At 41.2% G+C, this 22,092-nt stretch overlaps 27 non-coding genes and 1 pseudogene across 27 annotated transcripts; all 28 read right to left on the reverse strand.

Moving 5' to 3' along the window:
* Positions 1–210: 210 nt before the first annotated feature.
* On the reverse strand, positions 211–425 carry LOC133115593 (small nucleolar RNA U3). The gene has a single exon (XR_009705770.1). It is a non-coding gene; the product is annotated as a small nucleolar RNA U3 (small nucleolar RNA).
* A 361-nt stretch (positions 426–786) lies between these two features.
* Positions 787–973, reverse strand: LOC133115606 (small nucleolar RNA U3; annotated as a pseudogene).
* A 6,031-nt stretch (positions 974–7,004) lies between these two features.
* Positions 7,005–7,219, reverse strand: LOC133115560 (small nucleolar RNA U3). Its single transcript, XR_009705738.1, has one exon. It is a non-coding gene; the product is annotated as a small nucleolar RNA U3 (small nucleolar RNA).
* Positions 7,220–7,580: 361 nt separating this feature from the next.
* LOC133115582 (small nucleolar RNA U3) lies at positions 7,581–7,795 on the reverse strand. The gene has a single exon (XR_009705759.1). It is a non-coding gene; the product is annotated as a small nucleolar RNA U3 (small nucleolar RNA).
* A 360-nt stretch (positions 7,796–8,155) lies between these two features.
* LOC133115574 (small nucleolar RNA U3) lies at positions 8,156–8,370 on the reverse strand. Its single transcript, XR_009705751.1, has one exon. It is a non-coding gene; the product is annotated as a small nucleolar RNA U3 (small nucleolar RNA).
* Positions 8,371–8,731: 361 nt separating this feature from the next.
* On the reverse strand, positions 8,732–8,946 carry LOC133115599 (small nucleolar RNA U3). Its single transcript, XR_009705776.1, has one exon. It is a non-coding gene; the product is annotated as a small nucleolar RNA U3 (small nucleolar RNA).
* A 361-nt stretch (positions 8,947–9,307) lies between these two features.
* On the reverse strand, positions 9,308–9,522 carry LOC133115557 (small nucleolar RNA U3). Its single transcript, XR_009705735.1, has one exon. It is a non-coding gene; the product is annotated as a small nucleolar RNA U3 (small nucleolar RNA).
* Positions 9,523–9,883: 361 nt separating this feature from the next.
* Positions 9,884–10,098, reverse strand: LOC133115577 (small nucleolar RNA U3). Its single transcript, XR_009705754.1, has one exon. It is a non-coding gene; the product is annotated as a small nucleolar RNA U3 (small nucleolar RNA).
* Positions 10,099–10,459: 361 nt separating this feature from the next.
* On the reverse strand, positions 10,460–10,674 carry LOC133115545 (small nucleolar RNA U3). The gene has a single exon (XR_009705724.1). It is a non-coding gene; the product is annotated as a small nucleolar RNA U3 (small nucleolar RNA).
* A 361-nt stretch (positions 10,675–11,035) lies between these two features.
* On the reverse strand, positions 11,036–11,250 carry LOC133115594 (small nucleolar RNA U3). The gene has a single exon (XR_009705771.1). It is a non-coding gene; the product is annotated as a small nucleolar RNA U3 (small nucleolar RNA).
* A 361-nt stretch (positions 11,251–11,611) lies between these two features.
* LOC133115519 (small nucleolar RNA U3) lies at positions 11,612–11,826 on the reverse strand. The gene has a single exon (XR_009705699.1). It is a non-coding gene; the product is annotated as a small nucleolar RNA U3 (small nucleolar RNA).
* A 361-nt stretch (positions 11,827–12,187) lies between these two features.
* Positions 12,188–12,402, reverse strand: LOC133115555 (small nucleolar RNA U3). The gene has a single exon (XR_009705733.1). It is a non-coding gene; the product is annotated as a small nucleolar RNA U3 (small nucleolar RNA).
* Positions 12,403–12,763: 361 nt separating this feature from the next.
* On the reverse strand, positions 12,764–12,978 carry LOC133115561 (small nucleolar RNA U3). Its single transcript, XR_009705739.1, has one exon. It is a non-coding gene; the product is annotated as a small nucleolar RNA U3 (small nucleolar RNA).
* Positions 12,979–13,339: 361 nt separating this feature from the next.
* LOC133115578 (small nucleolar RNA U3) lies at positions 13,340–13,554 on the reverse strand. The gene has a single exon (XR_009705755.1). It is a non-coding gene; the product is annotated as a small nucleolar RNA U3 (small nucleolar RNA).
* Positions 13,555–13,915: 361 nt separating this feature from the next.
* On the reverse strand, positions 13,916–14,130 carry LOC133115591 (small nucleolar RNA U3). Its single transcript, XR_009705768.1, has one exon. It is a non-coding gene; the product is annotated as a small nucleolar RNA U3 (small nucleolar RNA).
* Positions 14,131–14,491: 361 nt separating this feature from the next.
* On the reverse strand, positions 14,492–14,706 carry LOC133115520 (small nucleolar RNA U3). Its single transcript, XR_009705700.1, has one exon. It is a non-coding gene; the product is annotated as a small nucleolar RNA U3 (small nucleolar RNA).
* Positions 14,707–15,067: 361 nt separating this feature from the next.
* On the reverse strand, positions 15,068–15,282 carry LOC133115542 (small nucleolar RNA U3). The gene has a single exon (XR_009705721.1). It is a non-coding gene; the product is annotated as a small nucleolar RNA U3 (small nucleolar RNA).
* A 361-nt stretch (positions 15,283–15,643) lies between these two features.
* LOC133115571 (small nucleolar RNA U3) lies at positions 15,644–15,858 on the reverse strand. Its single transcript, XR_009705748.1, has one exon. It is a non-coding gene; the product is annotated as a small nucleolar RNA U3 (small nucleolar RNA).
* Positions 15,859–16,219: 361 nt separating this feature from the next.
* LOC133115579 (small nucleolar RNA U3) lies at positions 16,220–16,434 on the reverse strand. Its single transcript, XR_009705756.1, has one exon. It is a non-coding gene; the product is annotated as a small nucleolar RNA U3 (small nucleolar RNA).
* A 361-nt stretch (positions 16,435–16,795) lies between these two features.
* Positions 16,796–17,010, reverse strand: LOC133115595 (small nucleolar RNA U3). Its single transcript, XR_009705772.1, has one exon. It is a non-coding gene; the product is annotated as a small nucleolar RNA U3 (small nucleolar RNA).
* Positions 17,011–17,371: 361 nt separating this feature from the next.
* LOC133115537 (small nucleolar RNA U3) lies at positions 17,372–17,586 on the reverse strand. The gene has a single exon (XR_009705716.1). It is a non-coding gene; the product is annotated as a small nucleolar RNA U3 (small nucleolar RNA).
* Positions 17,587–17,947: 361 nt separating this feature from the next.
* LOC133115584 (small nucleolar RNA U3) lies at positions 17,948–18,162 on the reverse strand. Its single transcript, XR_009705761.1, has one exon. It is a non-coding gene; the product is annotated as a small nucleolar RNA U3 (small nucleolar RNA).
* Positions 18,163–18,523: 361 nt separating this feature from the next.
* Positions 18,524–18,738, reverse strand: LOC133115546 (small nucleolar RNA U3). Its single transcript, XR_009705725.1, has one exon. It is a non-coding gene; the product is annotated as a small nucleolar RNA U3 (small nucleolar RNA).
* Positions 18,739–19,101: 363 nt separating this feature from the next.
* On the reverse strand, positions 19,102–19,316 carry LOC133115552 (small nucleolar RNA U3). Its single transcript, XR_009705731.1, has one exon. It is a non-coding gene; the product is annotated as a small nucleolar RNA U3 (small nucleolar RNA).
* Positions 19,317–19,677: 361 nt separating this feature from the next.
* Positions 19,678–19,892, reverse strand: LOC133115596 (small nucleolar RNA U3). Its single transcript, XR_009705773.1, has one exon. It is a non-coding gene; the product is annotated as a small nucleolar RNA U3 (small nucleolar RNA).
* Positions 19,893–20,253: 361 nt separating this feature from the next.
* On the reverse strand, positions 20,254–20,468 carry LOC133115538 (small nucleolar RNA U3). The gene has a single exon (XR_009705717.1). It is a non-coding gene; the product is annotated as a small nucleolar RNA U3 (small nucleolar RNA).
* Positions 20,469–20,829: 361 nt separating this feature from the next.
* LOC133115585 (small nucleolar RNA U3) lies at positions 20,830–21,044 on the reverse strand. The gene has a single exon (XR_009705762.1). It is a non-coding gene; the product is annotated as a small nucleolar RNA U3 (small nucleolar RNA).
* A 361-nt stretch (positions 21,045–21,405) lies between these two features.
* Positions 21,406–21,612, reverse strand: LOC133115604 (small nucleolar RNA U3). The gene has a single exon (XR_009705781.1). It is a non-coding gene; the product is annotated as a small nucleolar RNA U3 (small nucleolar RNA).
* Positions 21,613–22,092: the final 480 nt, after the last annotated feature.

Raw genomic sequence — 22,092 nt, forward strand, 5'->3', positions numbered from 1 at the left:
TGTTATTAGGCAACTGCAAACTAAAAAATTAAGGCATGCTATAATGAACCCAAAAGGTTTAGGAAACGAGCAAGATGGCCTTTCTCTTTCATTCTAGACATTATCTCAGGAATCAGAAGCATAAAAACATATCTTCTTCACCGGCTGATCAACCAAGACGGTTCTGAAGTTGTGATTTCATAAAAGATTTTTAATTGCAATCACAAACTAACCATACAGAACACATCCACCTTCCTCCACATTCTCTGCAGAAGCGGAACGGTCATCTATGATAGAAAACTGCTGATTAAAAACCAATATTCTTTATCCGCGTAACGCTCAGAAAGGGATGCACTATCTCGTCATCGTGGCCAGCGAGACAAAATACTTTCAAAACGCATTCCTCAGTCACACACTATAGAAAAAATCCCTGAAAGTATAGTTTTAACGTCAAACTGGTAATGTTGTGGTTCCCATTAAAGTTGCAAGTGCTTTCATTTCCGATTGTTTTGATCACACGATAAAAAGAGACACCTCATCGCCACAGTAATTTTTTTTCCTAAACGGCGCCCCATGAATGAATTATTTTTAACGCAATGTTATTCGGCAACTGCAAACTAAAAAATTAAGGCATGCTATAATGAACCCAAAAGGTTTAGGAAACGAGCAAGATGGCCTTTCTCTTTCATTCTGGCAATTATCTCAGGAATCAGAAGCATAAATACATATCTTCTTCACCACCTGATCAACCAAGACGGTTCCGAAGTTGTCTTTTCACAAATTTTTTAAAATTGCAATCATAAACTAACCACTCAGAACACATCTACCTTCTTCCACGTTCTCTGCAGAAGCGGAACGGTCATCAATGATAAAGAACCGCTGATTAAAAACCAATATTCTCTATCCGCGTCACGCTCAGAAAGGGATGCACTATCTCGTCATCGTGGACAGCGAGAGGAAACACTTTCAAAACGCATTCCTCAGTCACGGTTTTGTATAATTTTATTGTATCTGTACATTTACACTTCACATCATTTCCTTCTCAGTCATACTACTTTGAAATACCCTTTTACAAATAAATACAACCAAATAAATACGATCAAAACAAACCCAAGCACATATGAAATCCCAAATAAATACGTATATACATTTTTCCACAATACAAAATATATAAATAATCCATTCCTGGTACAAAAAAACACAAAAAACACAAAAAACCCTCCCCCTTTACTCGCACTCTTAATAAATAACACACACATTTTGTAATACCATGTCTCCTAAAATCGATACAATAAAATCGTACAGTATGATAAGGAACACTTTGTATAGGACAGGATGTGTCCTTAAATAACCAACTCCAAACCCAGTCCATTTAGCCGACACAAAAACCTGGCACCACATCAAACTGCTCAGTCCACTCCAACACATCTTAAGGCAGCAGTTCCCCACAAAGCCCGAGCTCTTCCAGCCCCCCACCGACGGCTGTCTCTCTGGATGTAGTCCCTCACCCGGGCCAAAGCCATTTTCCATGTTCCAACTGGTGAGAGGGCTGTCCGTCCCAGTGACACCAGATTCCTCGATGTCCACAGCGCTTCCCGACAGGCGTTTATCGCCAGCCACAGGGCCCTTCCTTCCTGGCTGCCCAGCTTCTCTCTCTCTCCGCCATAGAGGATCCAGGTGCAGTCCAGAGAGACCCCTCTTGCCCATTGCTGCAACAGAGGGAGGGCCCGTCCCCAGAAGGCCGCAGCGAAGCTGCAGTCCCACATGGCATGTCTTATTGTCTCATCCTGTCGACAGCCGTCTCGGGGGCATTTTGCTGTTCTGGCCAGCCTTCTTGAGTGGAGAACTGCTCTCACTGCCAACACTTTGTGTGCTATCAGCCACGCCAGGTCTTTGTGACGGTGAAACAGGTCTGGGTGGGTCACCGCCTTCCAAATCTTCTCCGCTTGGCCTAACGCCAGCCCGCGCACTGGACACATGGAGTCCCTGTCCTGCACAAAGGAGAACAACTGTTTGTATGAGGTTAGGGTACCCACCCCCTCCCCCTCCGCCCCATTTTTCTCTAAAAACACCTGCAGCGGTCTATAAAACCCAGGCATAAAAAAGGCTACCGGTACTGTTAAAGGAACCTGTAAAATTCCCAGCCGCCTGAGATACCCCCCAATAAAAAAACGAACAAAAAAAGACGCTTTACACTGAGACGATACACATAAAGACACATGTAACGCCACGAAACGACACATTAAAATCCGGTACACATCCGGCACACCTTTGCCCCCCTTCCCCGACTCTCTCTTTACCCACACCCTCAGCAGACGCTCCCATCCACATCCCCAAAAGAAATGAAACACTGCCCGTTCCAGCCGGGACAACACAGCACGAGACGGGACAAAGACAACACCGACAAACAAAAACAAAGGTAAAATAACAGATTTAAGAATTAAAACTTTCCCTTCGTAGGTGAGGCTCCGTAATCGCCAATACACAAATTTTCTCTCCACCTTCCCTAAAACCCCCTCCCAGTTCTCCTCACCCAGACCCTCAGAATTAAAAACTACCCCTAAAATCTTCATGCTCCTTTTGCAAATTGGCAAAGGTGAGGATCGCCTTTCCATGTCAGTCCATGGTCCAAACATCTTTAAAACAGTTTTCCCTTGATTTAGCTTAGCTCCCGAAGCCCCCCCAAAATCATTGGTTTTTTCTAAGACTCTGGTGACCGAATACGCATTTGTACATAAAATTGTGACATCATCCATGTATAAAACACATTTAGCCTCCCTCCCCTCACTCCCGGGGATTTTCATCCCTGTTATCCCCGGTTCCCTTCTCAAGACCTGCGCCAGCGGTTCGATACAACATACGAACAGGAGCGGGGATAACGGACACCCTTGGCGGACGCCGCAGTTCACTGGCACTGCATTAGTTTGGAACCCGTTAACCAAAATCTTGCTCTTCGCCCCCGCGTACAAAAGCCCCACCCGGGCTATAAACCTCTTCGGAAACCCCATTTTTTGCAGTACATGAAACATGTACTGGTGCGAGACCCGATCGTACGCTTTCTCAAAGTCTAAATTTAAAACGGCTAACTTCATTTGTCTATCCCTCGCAAGACAGATGGCGTCTCTCACCAATACCAGGCTGTCCGTGATTCTCCTCCCTGGCACAGCACAGACTTGATCCGGGTGGATGATGTCCTCTAAAACCACCCTCATCTTTAGAGTTAAAATCTTACTGTACAGTTTATAATCAAAGTTTAAAAGTGTTATCGGTCGCCAGTTCTTTAAGTCTGTTTTTTCCCCTTTTTTAAAAAGCAGCGTAACCACTCCCATTCTAAAACTTTCCGGCAACATCTCTCTGTTGTCAAATTCTTTAAAAATGACTCTCAGGTCCGGACCTATAAAATTCCAAAATTTTAAATAAAATTCTAGAGGGAGCCCATCCAACCCTGGGGATTTACCTTTTTTAAAAGTCAACAAGCTCTCGGTTAAATCTTGCAAGTTAAAATCCATATCCAACCCTGATTCCTCTTTAGTTTCCCTCTCTATTGCACTTAAAAACACTTGCATTTTATTTTTTTCCACCTTCTTTTCCCCAAATAGTTTACTATAGAAGTCCTCCACTACCCTCATCTGCCCCACGGTAGTTCTAATGAGGCCCCCCTGCTCGTCCTTCAACCCTCTCATTAATGCCCCTTGCGATAAAACCTTCTTAAAAAAGAATCGAGAACATGTTTCTCCCTCATCTATCTCCCTTTCCCGACTTCTAAAAATGACTTCTTTGCTTCGATTAGTAGCTAGACTCCTCATCTCCGTTTTTACCTCATCCACCTCCACACTAAAATCATACCCTGCATTCACCAAATAAGAATATCGGTTTAAGCGTCTCTGTAGTCCCGCCCACACTCTTCTTTCCTTTGCCCTCCTTTCCCTCCCCACTCTCATAAAAAATTCTTTTATTCGGTTTTTGATGTCCTCCCACCACTCCGCCCGGGAACTAAACAGGTCCTGTAGGGTCCTCCACTCCTCAAACTGCTTCCGGAAAGCCATCACTACTGCCTGATCTTCCAACAAACGGCAGTTCAGCTTCCAGACCCCACTGCCTACCGCCACCTCTGACTCCACAGCCAGAGTGCACAGCAGCAGGGAATGGTCAGAAAAAAATACAGGGCTCAGATCTGCCGTCTGCGCGACAAAACCCCTCGCGAAGAGGAAATCAATCCTGGACGCTCGGGACCCCTCATCACTATGCCAGGTAAAACCCTCACTTCCTGGGTGAAGAGCCTTAAAAACATCTACTAAATTAAAATCTTTCACCATTCTTTGCAAATAGCCGGAGGTCTTATCCATTCTAAAATCATCGCCCACCCCACGCCGATCTGACCTATTTAAAATGCAATTAAAATCACCAGCAACCAACAATGGCGCTCTGCCCAGCAAATGAGGAGGTAGGTCTTGCAGGAAGTCCCACCTCTTCTGTCTCTGGGGGGAACAATAAACATTTAACAAATTCATATGGACACCACAAACTTAAGGAAACTAAAATTGCCCTACCACATTTGACAATAGTGCTCCCCACCACCTTCACCCATTTGTTCTTTATTAACACCACCACCCCATCCGCCCTGCTCTCGTCAGAGCCGCTCCACAGAGACGGCCCCTGTGCCCACTTCCCTTCCCATTGCCTGTATGACTTCTGGTAAGGTAAGCCACACTCCTGTAGGCATATAATGTCTGCCTGCACTCCTTCCAGGAATGACAGAACAGCCTGTGCCCTCATTACTGTCCTCATACTGCGCACATTCAACGTAGCAACAGTGAGTGGCAAAAACTGTGAATTCATTTTAAAGTATAAAATGATGAAACCTCCCAAGAAACAAACCAGACATGAAAACAAAATGGCTGCCATCCGCCTCATTTCAAAACCATGTCCTCACCCCCACCTGAATCATCCAACACCGTTTCACTCACATATGGAGACTCATTCGGTGACGTTGCTTTAAAAACAGGTGACTCTCCAGATTCATCACTGTCGGTCAATGAACCCAACCATTCCCATTGTTTCCGTCTCTCTATTTTCCACTTTTTCCCCCCAAGTGAGTTTACCTCATTTTCCTCCTCCGCCCCCCTCTTCAAAGACATACCTTCTGTCTCCATCTCTCTCTCCTGCACCTCTTCTGACTCTGATTGTACGGTTATCATGGACGCCGTCTCAGAGTCAGACTCCCCGAAATGTTTTCCCGCTCCTTTCCATTCTACCACTCCTCCCCCATCTGAACCAGATAGGCTGTGAGACCCACCTCTTTCCCCTTCCTGCTCCTGCCCGGCCTTTTGACCTGCTGTTGCCTCCACTATCTCTGTCTCTACCCTCTCGCCCACACCCCTACACTTCTCTCTCCCCCTCTCTACCCCTCCCTCAACCCTTCTCATCTCATCTTCCTTCTTACCCTCTCCCTCCTGTGGCTCCTCTGCATTCTCCCCCATCCCATTTCTCATCTCACCTACCTCTATCCCCTCGCCCTTATTTGGCTCATCTGGCTGTATATTCTCCCCCTCACCTGTTTCCCCTCCTCTCTCTATCTGAGCCTCAACTTCCCCTTCCTCCTGCTCCCTACTGCCCTCTCCTGGCTCCTGGGCACTTCCCTCCTGTTCCCTGTTTGCCCTGTTGTCTCCTCTAAAATGGCGTGCCCTGTTTGCGAATGAGTCAGGGCAGTCCCGAAACAGGTGTGTAGTAGCTCCACACAGATTGCATTTTCTCCCTGTTGGGCACTGCCCTGACAAATGGCCCACCTCTCTGCATTTAGAGCAAAAGATCTCCTTGCACCCTTCCACTAGATGCCCATAAGCACCACACCTCCTACATAACTTGGGTTGGCCCTGATAAAAGAGCAACCCTCTATTTTCTCCCAACACAATCATTGAGGGCAGATGTCTCAGCCCCCCATAACCTGCTTGGTCAACACCCAGCTTTACAGGCACCCTCCAACTTCCTATCCAGATGCCGTCCAAATCTAGAACTTTCTCGGGCGGGGCCCGCACCGTGCAGTGTCTCCCCAGCCACGTCGTCAAATCCCATTCGTTCACCATCTCGTTAAACATTTTAATTACCAGGACCTTCACAGAATCATCTGTAAGCCGTTCAACAGAAAACATTTCAAACTGGTCTTTCACCACATCAAACTTTCCCCAAAATGCTCTGAGTAGCGCCTGGGTTTTAAAACTTAAATCAAAGCCTTTACCTTGCGGTAAGGCAATCAGACAATTGATTTCCCCTGGCAAAAACCCCAAAATTCCCTTCACAAACTTACGTGAGAAGTCCAACCGTGAGCATTCCAACAAACGACCGTCCTTCTCACGAAGATTGAAACGCACGCAACAGTGCCTCCGGGCGCCGACCCGTGCTGCCGACATCCTCAAGGCCCTGCAAACAAAGCACAAGACAACAAAACCAAACAACTCCACAAAAAGAAGCGGCTTGCCCCGAAGGGCCTTACCTTCCACGACCAACCGCTCCCCTCCTGCACCGCCGATCCGCCTATAAAGAAAAAAATATATACAAAGAAATTCTGTTAATTAAACACACACACAAAAATAGCTTTCCGAACTTTTAACAATACAATTTCGAAGACGAAACTTTCGATAGAAATGATCCCTGAAAGTATAGTCTTAACGTCAAAACGGTAATCTTGTGGTTCCCATTAAAGTTGCAAGTGCTTTCATTTACGATTGTTTTGACCACAGGATGAAAAGAGACACCTCATCGCCACAGTAATTTTTTTTCCTAAACGGCGCCCCATGAATGAATTATTTTTAACGCAATGTTATTCGGCAACTGCAAACTAAAAAATTAAAGCATGCTATAATGAACCCAAAAGGTTTAGGAAACGAGCAAGATGGCCTTTCTCTTTCATTCTAGACATTATCTCAGGAATCAGAAGCATAAAAACATATCTTCTTCACCGCCTGATCAACCAAGACGGTTCTGAAGTTGTGATTTCATAAAAGATGTTTAATTGCAATCACAAACTAACCATTCAGAACACATCCACCTTCCTCCACATTCTCTGCAGAAACGGAACGGTCATCAATGATAGAGAACCGCTGATTAAAAACCAATATTCTCTATCCGCGTCACGCTCAGAAAGAGATGCATTATCTCGTCATCGTGGGCAGCGAGACCAAACACTTTCAAAACGCATTCCTCAGTCACACATTATAGAAATGATCCCTGAAAGTATAATCTTAACGTCACAGTGGTCATCTTGTGGTTCCCATTAAAGTTGCAAGTGCTTTCATTTACGATTGTTTTGACCACAGGATGAAAAGAGAAACCTTATCGCCACAGTAATTTCTTTTCCTAAACGGCGCCCCATGAATGAATTATTTTTAACGCAATGTTATTCGGCAACTGCAAACTAAAAAATTAAGGCATGCTATAATGAACCCAAAAGGTTTAGGAAACGAGCAAGATGGCCTTTCTCTTTCATTCTAGACATTATCTCAGGAATCAGAAGCATAAAAACATATCTTCTTCACCGCCTGATCAACCAAGACGGTTCTGAAGTTGTGATTTCATAAAAGATTTTTAATTGCAATCACAAACTAACCATTCAGAACACATCCACCTTCCTCCACATTCGGTACAAGGGCGGAACGGTCATCAATGATTGAGAACCGCTGATTAAAAACCAATATTCTCTATCCGCGTAACGATCAGAAAGGGATGCACTATCTCGTCATCGTGGCCAGCGAGACCAAATACTTTCAAAAAGCATTCCTCAATCACACACTATAGAAATAATCCCTGAAAGTATAGTCTTAACTTCAAAGTGGTCATCTTGTGGTTCCCATTAAAGTTGCAAGTGCTTTCATTTACGATTGTTTTGATCACAGGATAAAAAGAGACACCTCATCGCCACAGCAATTTTTTTCCTAAACGGCGCCCCATGAATGAATAATTTTTAACGCAATGTTATTCGGCAACTGCAAACTAAAAAATTAAAGAATGCTATAATGAACCCAAAAGGTTTAGGAAACGAGCAAGATGGCCTTTCTCTTTCATTCTAGCAATTATCTCAGGAATCAGAAGCATGAAAACATATCTTCTTCACCGCCTGATCAACCAAGACGGTTCTGAAGTTGTGATTTCATAAAATATGTTTAATTGCAATCACAAACTAACCATTCAGAACACATCCACCTTCCTCCACATTCTCTGCAGAAACGGAACGGTCATCAATGATAGAGAACCGCTGATTAAAAACCAATATTCTCTATCCGCTTCACGCTCAGAAAGGGATGCACTATGTCGTCATCGTGGGCAGCGAGACCAAACACTTTCAAAACGCATTCCTCAGTCACACACTATAGAAATTATCCCGGAAAGAATAGTCTTAACGTCACAGTGGTCATCTTGTGGTTCCCATTAAAGTTGCAAGTGCTTTCATTAACGATTATTTTGACCACAGGATGAAAAGAGACACCTCATCGCCACAGTAATATTTTTTCCTAAACGGCGCCCCATGAATGAATTATTTTTAACGCAATGTTATTCGGCAACTGCAAACTAAAAACTGAAGGCATGCTATAATGAACCCAAAAGGTTTAGGAAACGAGCAAGATGGCCTTTCTCTTTCATTCTAGACATTATCTCAGGAATCAGAAGCATAAAAACATATCTTCTTCACCGCCTGATCAACCAAGACGGTTCTGTAGTTGTGATTTCATAAAAGATTTTTAATTGCAATCACAAACTAACCATACAGAACACATCCACCTTCCTCCACATTCTCTGCAGAAGCGGAACGGTCATCTATGATAGAAAACTGCTGATTAAAAACCAATATTCTCTATCCGCGTAACGCTCAGAAAGGGATGCACTATCTCGTCATCGTGGCCAGCGAGACAAAATACTTTCAAAACGCATTCCTCAGTCACACACTATAGAAAAAATCCCTGAAAGTATAGTTTTAACGTAAAACTGGTAATGTTGTGGTTCCCATTAAAGTTGCAAGTGCTTTCATTTCCGATTGTTTTGATCACACGATAAAAAGAGACACCTCATCGCCACAGTAATTTTTTTTCCTAAACGGCGCCCCATGAATGAATTATTTTTAACGCAATGTTATTCGGCAACTGCAAACTAAAAAATTAAGGCATGCTATAATGAACCCAAAAGGTTTAGGAAACGAGCAAGATGGCCTTTTTCTTTCATTCTGGCAATTATCTCAGGAATCAGAAGCATAAATACATATCTTCTTCACCACCTGATCAACCAAGACGGTTCCGAAGTTGTCTTTTCACAAATTTTTTTAAATTGCAATCATAAACTAACCACTCAGAACACATCTACCTTCTTCCACGTTCTCTGCAGAAGCGGAACGGTCATCAATGATAAAGAACCGCTGATTAAAAACCAATATTCTCTATCCGCGTCACGCTCAGAAAGGGATGCACTATCTCGTCATCGTGGACAGCGAGACCAAACACTTTCAAAACGCATTCCTCAGTCACACATTATAGAAATGATCCCTGAAAGTATAATCTTAACGTCACAGTGGTCATCTTGTGGTTCCCATTAAAGTTGCAAGTGCTTTCATTTACGATTGTTTTGACCACAGGATGAAAAGAGAAACCTTATCGCCACAGTAATTTCTTTTCCTAAACGGCGCCCCATGAATGAATTATTTTTAACGCAATGTTATTCGGCAACTGCAAACTAAAAAATTAAGGCATGCTATAATGAACCCAAAAGGTTTAGGAAACGAGCAAGATGGCCTTTCTCTTTCATTCTAGACATTATCTCAGGAATCAGAAGCATAAAAACATATCTTCTTCACCGCCTGATCAACCAAGACGGTTCTGAAGTTGTGATTTCATAAAAGATTTTTAATTGCAATCACAAACTAACCATTCAGAACACATCCACCTTCCTCCACATTCGGTACAAGCGCGGAACGGTCATCAATGATTGAGAACCGCTGATTAAAAACCAATATTCTCTATCCGCGTAACGATCAGAAAGGGATGCACTATCTCGTCATCGTGGCCAGCGAGACCAAATACTTTCAAAACGCATTCCTCAATCACACACTATAGAAATAATCCCTGAAAGTATAGTCTTAACGTCAAAGTGGTCATCTTGTGGTTCCCATTAAAGTTGCAAGTGCTTTCATTTACGATTGTTTTGATCACAGGATAAAAAGAGACACCTCATCGCCACAGAAATTTTTTTTCCTAAACGGCGCCCCATGAATGAATAATTTTTAACGCAATGTTATTCGGCAACTGCAAACTAAAAAATTAAGGCATGCTATAATGAACCCAAAAGGTTTTGGAAATGAGCCAGATGGCCTTTCTCTTTCATTCTGGCAATTATCTCAGGAATCAGAAGCATAAGAACATATCTTCTTCACCACCTGATCAACCAAGACGGTTCCGAAGTTATCATTTCACGAAAGAGGTTTAATTGCAATCATAAACTAACCACTCAGAACACATCCACCTTCCTCCACATTCTCTGCAGAAGCGGAACGGTCATCTATGATAGAAAACTGCTGATTAAAAACCAATATTCTCTATCCGCGTAACGCTCAGAAAGGGATGCACTATTTCGTCATCGTGGGCAGCGAGACCAAACACTTTCAAAACGCATTCCTCAGTCACACACTATAGAAATGATCCCTGAAAGTATAGTCTAAACGTCACAGTGGTGATCTTGGGGTTCCCATTAAAGTTGCAAGTGCTTTCATTTACGATTGTTTTGATCACAGGATAAAAAGCGACACCTTATCGCCACAGTCATTTTTTTTCCTAAACGGTGCCCCATGAATGAATTCTTTTTAACGCAATGTTATTAGGCAACTGCAAACTAAAAAATTAAGGCATGCTATAATGAACCCAAAAGGTTTAGGAAACGAGCAAGATGGCCTTTCTCTTTCATTCTAGACATTATCTCAGGAATCAGAAGCATAAAAACATATCTTCTTCACCGGCTGATCAACCAAGACGGTTCTGAAGTTGTGATTTCATAAAAGATTTTTAATTGCAATCACAAACTAACCATACAGAACACATCCACCTTCCTCCACATTCTCTGCAGAAGCGGAACGGTCATCTATGATAGAAAACTGCTGATTAAAAACCAATATTCTTTATCCGCGTAACGCTCAGAAAGGGATGCACTATCTCGTCATCGTGGCCAGCGAGACAAAATACTTTCAAAACGCATTCCTCAGTCACACACTATAGAAAAAATCCCTGAAAGTATAGTTTTAACGTCAAACTGGTAATGTTGTGGTTCCCATTAAAGTTGCAAGTGCTTTCATTTCCGATTGTTTTGATCACACGATAAAAAGAGACACCTCATCGCCACAGTAATTTTTTTTCCTAAACGGCGCCCCATGAATGAATTATTTTTAACGCAATGTTATTCGGCAACTGCAAACTAAAAAATTAAGGCATGCTATAATGAACCCAAAAGGTTTAGGAAACGAGCAAGATGGCCTTTCTCTTTCATTCTGGCAATTATCTCAGGAATCAGAAGCATAAATACATATCTTCTTCACCACCTGATCAACCAAGACGGTTCCGAAGTTGTCTTTTCACAAATTTTTTTAAATTGCAATCATAAACTAACCACTCAGAACACATCTACCTTCTTCCACGTTCTCTGCAGAAGCGGAACGGTCATCAATGATAAAGAACCGCTGATTAAAAACCAATATTCCCTATCCGCGTCACGCTCAGAAAGGGATGCACTATCTCGTCATCGTGGACAGCGAGACCAAACACTTTCAAAACGCATTCCTCAGTCACACACTATAGAAATGATCCCTGAAAGTATAATCTTAACGTCAAAACGGTAATCTTGTGGTTCCCATTAAAGTTGCAAGTGCTTTCATTTACGATTGTTTTGACCACAGGATGAAAAGAGACACCTCATCGCCACAGTAATTTTTTTTCCTAAACGGCGCCCCATGAATGAATTATTTTTAACGCAATGTTATTCGGCAACTGCAAACTAAAAAATTAAAGCATGCTATAATGAACCCAAAAGGTTTAGGAAACGAGCAAGATGGCCTTTCTCTTTCATTCTAGACATTATCTCAGGAATCAGAAGCATAAAAACATATCTTCTTCACCGCCTGATCAACCAAGACGGTTCTGAAGTTGTGATTTCATAAAAGATTTTTAATTGCAATCACAAACTAACCATTCAGAACACATCTACCTTCTTCCACGTTCTCTGCAGATGCGGAACGGTCATCAATGATAAAGAACCGCTGATTAAAAACCAATATTCTCTATCCGCGTCACGCTCAGAAAGGGATGCACTATCTCGTCATCGTGGACAGCGAGACGAAACACTTTCAAAACGCATTCCTCAGTCACACACTATAGAAATGATCCCTGAAAGTATAGTCTTAACGTCAAAACGGTAATCTTGTGGTTCCCATTAAAGTTGCAAGTGCTTTCATTTACGATTGTTTTGACCACAGGATGAAAAGAGACACCTCATCGCCACAGTAATTTTTTTTCCTAAACGGCGCCCCATGAATGAATTATTTTTAACGCAATGTTATTCGGCAACTGCAAACTAAAAAATTAAAGCATGCTATAATGAACCCAAAAGGTTTAGGAAACGAGCAAGATGGCCTTTCTCTTTCATTCTAGACATTATCTCAGGAATCAGAAGCATAAAAACATATCTTCTTCACCGCCTGATCAACCAAGACGGTTCTGAAGTTGTGATTTCATAAAAGATGTTTAATTGCAATCACAAACTAACCATTCAGAACACATCCACCTTCCTCCACATTCTCTGCAGAAACGGAACGGTCATCAATGATAGAGAACCGCTGATTAAAAACCAATATTCTCTATCCGCGTCACGCTCAGAAAGAGATGCATTATCTCGTCATCGTGGGCAGCGAGACCAAACACTTTCAAAACGCATTCCTCAGTCACACATTATAGAAATGATCCCTGAAAGTATAATCTTAACGTCACAGTGGTCATCTTGTGGTTCCCATTAAAGTTGCAAGTGCTTTCATTTACGATTGTTTTGACCACAGGATGAAAAGAGAAACCTTATCGCCACAGTAATTTCTTTTCCTAAACGGCGCCCCATGAATGAATTATTTTTAACGCAATGTTATTCGGCAACTGCAAACTAAAAAATTAAGGCATGCTATAATGAACCCAAAAGGTTTAGGAAACGAGCAAGATGGCCTTTCTCTTTCATTCTAGACATTATCTCAGGAATCAGAAGCATAAAAACATATCTTCTTCACCGCCTGATCAACCAAGACGGTTCTGAAGTTGTGATTTCATAAAAGATTTTTAATTGCAATCACAAACTAACCATTCAGAACACATCCACCTTCCTCCACATTCGGTACAAGCGCGGAACGGTCATCAATGATTGAGAACCGCTGATTAAAAACCAATATTCTCTATCCGCGTAACGATCAGAAAGGGATGCACTATCTCGTCATCGTGGCCAGCGAGACCAAATACTTTCAAAACGCATTCCTCAATCACACACTATAGAAATAATCCCTGAAAGTATAGTCTTAACGTCAAAGTGGTCATCTTGTGGTTCCCATTAAAGTTGCAAGTGCTTTCATTTACGATTGTTTTGATCACAGGATAAAAAGAGACACCTCATCGCCACAGAAATTTTTTTTCCTAAACGGCGCCCCATGAATGAATTATTTTGAACGCAATGTTATTAGGCAACTGCAAACTAAAAAATTAAGGCATGCTATAATGAACCCAAAAGGTTTAGGAAACGAGCAAGATGGCCTTTCTCTTTCATTCTAGACATTATCTCAGGAATCAGAAGCATAAAAACATATCTTCTTCACCGGCTGATCAACCAAGACGGTTCTGAAGTTGTGATTTCATAAAAGATTTTTAATTGCAATCACAAACTAACCATACAGAACACATCCACCTTCCTCCACATTCTCTGCAGAAGCGGAACGGTCATCTATGATAAAAAACTGCTGATTAAAAACCAATATTCTTTATCCGCGTAACGCTCAGAAAGGGATGCACTATCTCGTCATCGTGGCCAGCGAGACAAAATACTTTCAAAACGCATTCCTCAGTCACACACTATAGAAAAAATCCCTGAAAGTATAGTTTTAACGTCAAACTGGTAATGTTGTGGTTCCCATTAAAGTTGCAAGTGCTTTCATTTCCGATTGTTTTGATCACACGATAAAAAGAGACACCTCATCGCCACAGTAATTTTTTTTCCTAAACGGCGCCCCATGAATGAATTATTTTTAACGCAATGTTATTCGGCAACTGCAAACTAAAAAATTAAGGCATGCTATAATGAACCCAAAAGGTTTAGGAAACGAGCAAGATGGCCTTTCTCTTTCATTCTGGCAATTATCTCAGGAATCAGAAGCATAAATACATATCTTCTTCACCACCTGATCAACCAAGACGGTTCCGAAGTTGTCTTTTCACAAATTTTTTTAAATTGCAATCATAAACTAACCACTCAGAACACATCTACCTTCTTCCACGTTCTCTGCAGAAGCGGAACGGTCATCAATGATAAAGAACCGCTGATTAAAAACCAATATTCCCTATCCGCGTCACGCTCAGAAAGGGATGCACTATCTCGTCATCGTGGACAGCGAGACCAAACACTTTCAAAACGCATTCCTCAGTCACACACTATAGAAATGATCCCTGAAAGTATAATCTTAACGTCAAAACGGTAATCTTGTGGTTCCCATTAAAGTTGCAAGTGCTTTCATTTACGATTGTTTTGACCACAGGATGAAAAGAGACACCTCATCGCCACAGTAATTTTTTTTCCTAAACGGCGCCCCATGAATGAATTATTTTTAACGCAATGTTATTCGGCAACTGCAAACTAAAAAATTAAAGCATGCTATAATGAACCCAAAAGGTTTAGGAAACGAGCAAGATGGCCTTTCTCTTTCATTCTAGACATTATCTCAGGAATCAGAAGCATAAAAACATATCTTCTTCACCGCCTGATCAACCAAGACGGTTCTGAAGTTGTGATTTCATAAAAGATTTTTAATTGCAATCACAAACTAACCATTCAGAACACATCTACCTTCTTCCACGTTCTCTGCAGAAGCGGAACGGTCATCAATGATAAAGAACCGCTGATTAAAAACCAATATTCTCTATCCGCGTCACGCTCAGAAAGGGATGCACTATCTCGTCATCGTGGACAGCGAGACGAAACACTTTCAAAACGCATTCCTCAGTCACACACTATAGAAATGATCCCTGAAAGTATAGTCTTAACGTCAAAACGGTAATCTTGTGGTTCCCATTAAAGTTGCAAGTGCTTTCATTTACGATTGTTTTGACCACAGGATGAAAAGAGACACCTCATCGCCACAGTAATTTTTTTTCCTAAACGGCGCCCCATGAATGAATTATTTTTAACGCAATGTTATTCGGCAACTGCAAACTAAAAAATTAAAGCGTGCTATAATGAACCCAAAAGGTTTAGGAAACGAGCAAGATGGCCTTTCTCTTTCATTCTAGCGATTATCTCAGGAATCAGAAGCATGAAAACATATCTTCTTCACCGCCTGATCAACCAAGACGGTTCTGAAGTTGTGATTTCATAAAAGATGTTTAATTGCAATCACAAACTAACCATTCAGAACACATCCACCTTCCTCCACATTCGGTACAAGGGCGGAACGGTCATCAATGATAGAGAACCGCTGATTAAAAACCAATATTCTCTATCCGCGTCACGCTCAGAAAGAGATGCATTATCTCGTCATCGTGGGCAGCGAGACCAAACACTTTCAAAACGCATTCCTCAGTCACACATTATAGAAATGATCCCTGAAAGTATAATCTTAACGTCACAGTGGTCATCTTGTGGTTCCCATTAAAGTTGCAAGTGCTTTCATTTACGATTGTTTTGACCACAGGATGAAAAGAGAAACCTTATCGCCACAGTAATTTCTTTTCCTAAACGGCGCCCCATGAATGAATTATTTTTAACGCAATGTTATTCGGCAACTGCAAACTAAAAAATTAAGGCATGCTATAATGAACCCAAAAGGTTTAGGAAACGAGCAAGATGGCCTTTCTCTTTCATTCTAGACATTATCTCAGGAATCAGAAGCATAAAAACATATCTTCTTCACCGCCTGATCAACCAAGACGGTTCTGAAGTTGTGATTTCATAAAAGATTTTTAATTGCAATCACAAACTAACCATTCAGAACACATCCACCTTCCTCCACATTCGGTACAAGCGCGGAACGGTCATCAATGATTGAGAACCGCTGATTAAAAACCAATATTCTCTATCCGCGTAACGATCAGAAAGGGATGCACTATCTCGTCATCGTGGCCAGCGAGACCAAATACTTTCAAAACGCATTCCTCAATCACACACTATAGAAATAATCCCTGAAAGTATAGTCTTAACGTCAAAGTGGTCATCTTGTGGTTCCCATTAAAGTTGCAAGTGCTTTCATTTACGATTGTTTTGATCACAGGATAAAAAGAGACACCTCATCGCCACAGAAATTTTTTTTCCTAAACGGCGCCCCATGAATGAATTATTTTGAACGCAATGTTATTAGGCAACTGCAAACTAAAAAATTAAGGCATGCTATAATGAACCCAAAAGGTTTAGGAAACGAGCAAGATGGCCTTTCTCTTTCATTCTAGACATTATCTCAGGAATCAGAAGCATAAAAACATATCTTCTTCACCGGCTGATCAACCAAGACGGTTCTGAAGTTGTGATTTCATAAAAGATTTTTAATTGCAATCACAAACTAACCATACAGAACACATCCACCTTCCTCCACATTCTCTGCAGAAGCGGAACGGTCATCTATGATAGAAAACTGCTGATTAAAAACCAATATTCTTTATCCGCGTAACGCTCAGAAAGGGATGCACTATCTCGTCATCGTGGCCAGCGAGACAAAATACTTTCAAAACGCATTCCTCAGTCACACACTATAGAAAAAATCCCTGAAAGTATAGTTTTAACGTCAAACTGGTAATGTTGTGGTTCCCATTAAAGTTGCAAGTGCTTTCATTTCCGATTGTTTTGATCACACGATAAAAAGAGACACCTCATCGCCACAGTAATTTTTTTTCCTAAACGGCGCCCCATGAATGAATTATTTTTAACGCAATGTTATTCGGCAACTGCAAACTAAAAAATTAAGGCATGCTATAATGAACCCAAAAGGTTTAGGAAACGAGCAAGATGGCCTTTCTCTTTCATTCTGGCAATTATCTCAGGAATCAGAAGCATAAATACATATCTTCTTCACCACCTGATCAACCAAGACGGTTCCGAAGTTGTCTTTTCACAAATTTTTTTAAATTGCAATCATAAACTAACCACTCAGAACACATCTACCTTCTTCCACGTTCTCTGCAGAAGCGGAACGGTCATCAATGATAGAGAACCGCTGATTAAAAACCAATATTCTCTATCCGCTTCACGCTCAGAAAGAGATGCACTATCTCGTCATCGTGGACAGCGAGACCAAACACTTTCAAAACGCATTCCTCAGTCACACATTATAGAAATGATCCCTGAAAGTATAATCTTAACGTCACAGTGGTCATCTTGTGGTTCCCATTAAAGTTGCAAGTGCTTTCATTTACGATTGTTTTGACCACAGGATGAAAAGAGACACCTTATCGCCACAGTAATTTCTTTTCCTAAACGGCGCCCCATGAATGAATTATTTTTAACGCAATGTTATTCGGCAACTGCAAACTAAAAAATTAAGGCATGCTATAATGAACCCAAAAGGTTTAGGAAACGAGCAAGATGGCCTTTCTCTTCCATTCTAGACATTATCTCAGGAATCAGAAGCATAAAAACATATCTTCTTCACCGCCTGATCAACCAAGACGGTTCTGAAGTTGTGATTTCATAAAAGATTTTTAATTGCAATCACAAACTAACCATTCAGAACACATCCACCTTCCTCCACATTCGGTACAAGGGCGGAACGGTCATCAATGATTGAGAACCGCTGATTAAAAACCAATATTCTCTATCCGCGTAACGATCAGAAAGGGATGCACTATCTCGTCATCGTGGCCAGCGAGACCAAATACTTTCAAAACGCATTCCTCAATCACACACTATAGAAATAATCCCTGAAAGTATAGTCTTAACGTCAAAGTGGTCATCTTGTGGTTCCCATTAAAGTTGCAAGTGCTTTCATTTACGATTGTTTTGATCACAGGATAAAAAGAGACACCTCATCGCCACAGAAATTTTTTTTCCTAAACGGCGCCCCATGAATGAATAATTTTTAACGCAATGTTATTCGGCAACTGCAAACTAAAAAATTAAGGCATGCTATAATGAACCCAAAAGGTTTTGGAAATGAGCCAGATGGCCTTTCTCTTTCATTCTGGCAATTATCTCAGGAATCAGAAGCATAAGAACATATCTTCTTCACCACCTGATCAACCAAGACGGTTCCGAAGTTGTCATTTCACGAAAGAGGTTTAATTGCAATCATAAACTAACCACTCAGAACACATCCACCTTCCTCCACATTCTCTGCAGAAGCGGAACGGTCATCTATGATAGAAAACTGCTGATTAAAAACCAATATTCTCTATCCGCGTAACGCTCAGAAAGGGATGCACTATTTCGTCATCGTGGGCAGCGAGACCAAACACTTTCAAAACGCATTCCTCAGTCACACACTATAGAAATGATCCCTGAAAGTATAGTCTAAACGTCACAGTGGTGATCTTGGGGTTCCCATTAAAGTTGCAAGTGCTTTCATTTACGATTGTTTTGATCACAGGATAAAAAGCGACACCTTATCGCCACAGTCATTTTTTTTCCTAAACGGTGCCCCATGAATGAATTCTTTTTAACGCAATGTTATTAGGCAACTGCAAACTAAAAAATTAAGGCATGCTATAATGAACCCAAAAGGTTTAAGAAACGAGCAAGATGGCCTTTCTCTTTCATTCTAGCAATTATCTCAGGAATCAGAAGCATAAAAACATATATCTTCGTCACCAACTGATCAACCAAGACGGTTCCGAAATTGTCTTTTCACCAAATTTTTTAAATTGCAATCATAAACTAACCACTCAGAACACATCCACCTTCCTCCACATTCTCTGCAGAAGCGGAACGGTCACCTATGATAGAGAACTGCTGATTAAAAACCAATATTCTCTATCCGCTTCACGCTCAGAAAGGGATGCACTATCTCGTCATCGTGGGCAGCGAGACCAAATGCTTTCAAAACGCATTCCTCAGTCACACACTATAGAAATAATCCCTGAAAGTATAATCTTAACGTCAAAATGGTAATCTTGTGGTTCCCATTAAAGTTCCAAGTGCTTTCATTTACGATTGTTTTGATCACAGGATAAAAAGAGACACCTCATCGCCACAGTAATTTTTTTTCCTAAACGGCGCCCCATGAATGAATTATTTTGAACGCAATGTTATTAGGCAACTGCAAACTAAAAAATTAAGGCATGCTATAATGAACCCAAAAGGTTTAGGAAACGAGCAAGATGGCCTTTCTCTTTCATTCTAGACATTATCTCAGGAATCAGAAGCATAAAAACATATCTTCTTCACCGGCTGATCAACCAAGACGGTTCTGAAGTTGTGATTTCATAAAAGATTTTTAATTGCAATCACAAACTAACCATACAGAACACATCCACCTTCCTCCACATTCTCTGCAGAAGCGGAACGGTCATCTATGATAGAAAACTGCTGATTAAAAACCAATATTCTTTATCCGCGTAACGCTCAGAAAGGGATGCACTATCTCGTCATCGTGGCCAGCGAGACAAAATACTTTCAAAACGCATTCCTCAGTCACACACTATAGAAAAAATCCCTGAAAGTATAGTTTTAACGTCAAACTGGTAATGTTGTGGTTCCCATTAAAGTTGCAAGTGCTTTCATTTCCGATTGTTTTGATCACACGATAAAAAGAGACACCTCATCGCCACAGTAATTTTTTTTCCTAAACGGCGCCCCATGAATGAATTATTTTTAACGCAATGTTATTCGGCAACTGCAAACTAAAAAATTAAGGCATGCTATAATGAACCCAAAAGGTTTAGGAAACGAGCAAGATGGCCTTTCTCTTTCATTCTGGCAATTATCTCAGGAATCAGAAGCATAAATACATATCTTCTTCACCACCTGATCAACCAAGACGGTTCCGAAGTTGTCTTTTCACAAATTTTTTTAAATTGCAATCATAAACTAACCACTCAGAACACATCTACCTTCTTCCACGTTCTCTGCAGAAGCGGAACGGTCATCAATGATAAAGAACCGCTGATTAAAAACCAATATTCCCTATCCGCTTCACGCTCAGAAAGAGATGCACTATCTCGTCATCGTGGACAGCGAGACCAAACACTTTCAAAACGCATTCCTCAGTCACACATTATAGAAATGATCCCTGAAAGTATAATCTTAACGTCACAGTGGTCATCTTGTGGTTCCCATTAAAGTTGCAAGTGCTTTCATTTACGATTGTTTTGACCACAGGATGAAAAGAGACACCTTATCGCCACAGTAATTTCTTTTCCTAAACGGCCCCCCATGAATGAATTATTTTTAACGCAATGTTATTCGGCAACTGCAAACTAAAAAATTAAGGCATGCTATAATGAACCCAAAAGGTTTAGGAAACGAGCAAGATGGCCTTTCTCTTCCATTCTAGACATTATCTCAGGAATCAGAAGCATAAAAACATATCTTCTTCACCGCCTGATCAACCAAGACGGTTCTGAAGTTGTGATTTCATAAAAGATTTTTAATTGCAATCACAAACTAACCATTCAGAACACATCCACCTTCCTCCACATTCGGTACAAGGGCGGAACGGTCATCAATGATTGAGAACCGCTGATTAAAAACCAATATTCTCTATCCGCGTAACGATCAGAAAGGGATGCACTATCTCGTCATCGTGGCCAGCGAGACCAAATACTTTCAAAACGCATTCCTCAATCACACACTATAGAAATAATCCCTGAAAGTATAGTCTTAACGTCACAGTGGTCATCTTGTGGTTCCCATTAAAGTTGCAAGTGCTTTCATTTACGATTGTTTTGATTACAGGATAAAAAGAGACACCTCATCGCCACAGAAATTTTTTTTCCTAAACGGCGCCCCATGAATGAATAATTTTTAACGCAATGTTATTCGGCAACTGCAAACTAAAAAATTAAGGCATGCTATAATGAACCCAAAAGGTTTTGGAAATGAGCCAGATGGCCTTTCTCTTTCATTCTAGCAATTATCTCAGGAATCAGAAGCATAAAAACATATCTTCTTCACCACCTGATCAACCAAGACGGTTCCGAAGTTGTCATTTCACAAAAGAGGTTTAATTGCAATCATAAACTAACCACTCAGAACACATCCACCTTCCTCCACATTCTCTGCAGAAGCGGAACGGTCATCTATGATAGAGAACTGCTGATTAAAAACCAATATTCTCTATCCGCTTCACGCTCAGAAAGGGATGCACTATCTCGTCATCGTGGGCAGCGAGACCAAACACTTTCAAAACGCATTCCTCAGTCAAGGTTTTGTGTAATTTTATTGTATCTGTACATTTACACTTCACATCATTTCCTTCTCAGTCATACTAGTTTGAAATACCCTCTTACAAATAAATACAAACAAATAAATACGATCAAGACAAACCCAAGCACAGGTGAAATCCCAAATAAATACGTATATACATTTTTTTTCACAATACAAAATATATAAATAATCCATTCCTGGTACAAAAAAAAACCACAAAAAACCCTCCCCCTTTACTCACACTCTTAATAAATAACACACACATTTTGTAATACCATGTCTCCTAAAATCGATACAATAAAATCATACAGTATGAAAAGGAGCACTTTGTATAGTACAGGATGTGTCTTTAAATAACCAACTCCAACACCAGTCCATTTAGCCGACACAAAAACCTGGCACCACGTCAAACTGCTCAGTCCACTCCAACACATCTTAAGGCAGCCGTTCCCCACAAAGCCCAAGCTCTTCCAGCCCCCCACCGACGGCTGTCTCTCTGTATGT

Source organism: Conger conger, chromosome 16 (assembly GCF_963514075.1).
Source record: "Conger conger chromosome 16, fConCon1.1, whole genome shotgun sequence".
NCBI lineage: Eukaryota > Metazoa > Chordata > Actinopteri > Anguilliformes > Congridae > Conger > Conger conger.